Source organism: Chinchilla lanigera, unplaced genomic scaffold (assembly GCF_000276665.1).
Source record: "Chinchilla lanigera isolate Chin_1 unplaced genomic scaffold, ChiLan1.0 scaffold00167, whole genome shotgun sequence".
Lineage (NCBI taxonomy): Eukaryota > Metazoa > Chordata > Mammalia > Rodentia > Chinchillidae > Chinchilla > Chinchilla lanigera.
The window spans coordinates 1,014,252-1,017,306 of NW_004955568.1; the positions used below are offsets into that span (position 1 = coordinate 1,014,252).

At 38.2% G+C, this 3,055-nt stretch overlaps 1 pseudogene; it reads right to left on the minus strand.

Annotated features, from left to right (window-relative positions):
* Positions 1–452: 452 nt before the first annotated feature.
* Positions 453–1,261, minus strand: LOC102022135 (annotated as a pseudogene).
* Between the last annotated feature and the right edge of the window lie 1,794 nt (positions 1,262–3,055).

The window sequence follows — 3,055 nt, forward strand, 5'->3', positions numbered from 1 at the left end:
ACCACATTGTTTCACTAGTGTAAAACCTGAAAGAGTTAATTTAAACTAGGAGATATGATAGACATTGTGAAATGATAGGAAAACTCTCAAGGGTAAAGGGCAACTGGGATGTGGGAAAAGAAAAGAGAAAGAAGGAGAAATTTTGTATGCATATAGATAGAGGATAATTAACATAGTTGATGTACTGTCCTCTACTTCTTTGCTGAAAGAAAGTGTTAATGAGTCCTTGATTGATCAGTATTGCATGTCTCTATCTGCTTTCATGAGAAACCACTTTGAAGATATCAGTATGTAATACAAGAAGCATTGTTAATTCCCTACCACCTTGTTTGTAACTCGTACTGTCTGTACTGTTCTTTTGCTATTTTGTAAAATGTTGTCTGTCTGTTAATGTTTTCCTCCTCTTATTTTTTAAATAAAAAAAGAGAAATTTTCCAGAAGAAAAACATTATCTAGTTGCTGATTTCACTAGTGAATCCATGATTTCCAGTCAGTTACCTCAAGGCACTTTCAAGCTCCTTGTCTCAGAACCTATAAATGATAGGGTTCAACATAGGTGTCACTACATGAAAGAGAACAGAGACCTGAATGTTCATGTCCAAACGGTGTCCTTCTCTGGGCCTGCCATAATTAAAGTTGGCTGTTCCAAAGAAGACTATCACCACTGTCAGGTGGGATGCACAAGTGGAGAAGGACTTGCACCTGCCTTGAGGAGAGAAAATCCTAAGGATGGCTGAGATGATGAGTATGTAGGACCCGGCAGTAAACAGGCAGGGGCTCAGGCCAATGGTGGCACTGGCCACATGGAGCACAGACTCACTGACAGACGTGTCTGAGCAGGGAGCTTCAGGATCAATGGGATATCATAGAGAAAGTGGATGATCTCATTGGGACCACACAGGATGAGTATGACTGCCAGCACTGTGTGTGTTACAGAATTCACCAGACCACAGAGCCAAGACCCTGTCAACAGGCAAACACAGACCTTCACACTCGTGAGTACTGGACACTAAAGAGGGTGGCAAATGGCCACATAGTGATCATAAGCCATGGCAGCCCGTAAGACATATTCAGTGCCAGCACATGTTACAAAGAAGATGATCTGGGAGAGACAGTCCTCTTAGGAGGTGGTCTTCCTTTCCCAGATATTTACAAGCATGACCTGGGCTATAGTGGTTATATAGCTGATGTCTAAGAAGCTCAAGTTGCTGAGGAAATAATAAATTGGAATGTGGACTGAAAGACTTGATTGTTGTGGCATTTTCAAGATGAATGGTCAGATCAATGGCAAGAAGACAAGGACAAATAGCTCTTGCATTTCAAAATGGTTAGCAAATCCTAGTAAGATGAATTCAGCGGCTGTTGTTTAAATTTCCATTTCTTTGAATTCTTTCTCAACTGAAAGTAAAATTGGGAAATAAATTCTGAAACTAATGAAATATGGTGACAAACACCAGGAAAATTGACTAACTCTTACTCATATTTTATTCTTGGATCAGATGTTATTTTTTCTAAATACTGTGACCTAACCCTGAGAACAGGTGTGCATAATACCCTTCATTCCCATACTTTCCTGCCTGGTATTGATACTGATGCATATCACTATTGTCCACTAGCTTGTTTAGCTCTCCTATCAACATGTAAATTTTTGGGGGCAAAGAGTTTATCTTCTGCCTTAATCTATATGGATTGTGTAAAAATTTTGTTCAAAGGAAAACAGAAAGGAAATTCAGTCTTCAGTGCAACCATTGCAAAAACAATAGCTGATGAATTAAGCTAGGCCTTGAATACTTTTCTTCTCAATTTCTCCCTTCTAGGAAGAATGTCACAATACGTTTCTACCTTATACAATGGGAATTTACCTCCATGACCTTTCACCTACTCATGATACGCCAATAAATAAGTTATATTACACACAGAAAGGAATTTGCAGATGTAATTAAAGTTGTTCACCACATGCCTTCAACATTTAAAGGTTATCTTGGATTATTTTGAGTATGCATAATTTAATCACATGAGCCCTTAAAAGCAGAGTCAAATCTCAGCTAAAGATGAGGTCAGAGATTCAAATCACAATTAGGATTCAACATGTCATCACTGCCTTGAAGATGAAGGGGGCCACATGCCACATGTTATGATATGCTAACCTTGGTATTATAATTTTTTTATTTTAAAAATAAAAGGAGGGAGACATTAACAGACAGACAACCTTTTACAAAATAACAAAAGAACAGTACAGACAGTACGAGTTACAAACAAAGTGGTAGGAAATTAACAGTGCTTGCTGTATTACATATTGATATCTTCAAAGTGGTTTCTCATGAAAACAGTAGAGACATGCAATACTGATCAATCAAGGACTCTCTGACAGTTTCTTTCAGCAAAGAAATAGAAGACAGTAGAACAAGTATGTTAACTATCCTGTATATACATACATACAAAATTTCTCCTTCTTTTCCTTCTCTTTTCCCACATCCCACTTGCCCTTTACCCTTGAGAGTTTTCCTATCATTTCACAATGTCTATCATATCTCCTAGTTTAAATTAACTCTTTCAGGTTTTACACTAGTGAGACAATGCGGTGCTTCCACATGCAGGTCTGATTTATTTCACTTATGAGTATGGTCTCCAGTTGTGACCATTTATCTATAAAAACCTCAGGTTTCTCTTTATAGCTGAGTAATATTACATTTTATAAAAGTACCACAATTTTCTTATCCAGTCTTTGGTGGATGGACATTTGGGTTGCTTCCACAATTTAGCAATTACAAATTGTGCTGCTATGAACATAGTTGCACATATATCACTGTGATATGATGTTTTTAGATCTTCTGGGAAAATACCCAGAAGGGGTATAGCTGAGTTGAAGGGACCTCTAGACCTAGTTTTCTGAGGAATCTCCAAACTGATTTCCACAGTGGTTTCACCAGTCTGCATTCCCATCAGCAGTGGAGAAGAGTTCCTATTTCTCCACAGCCTCGCCAGCATTCGTTATTGGTTGATTGATTAATGCTTGCCATTCTTACTTGGGTAAGGTGGAATCTCAGTGTTGTTC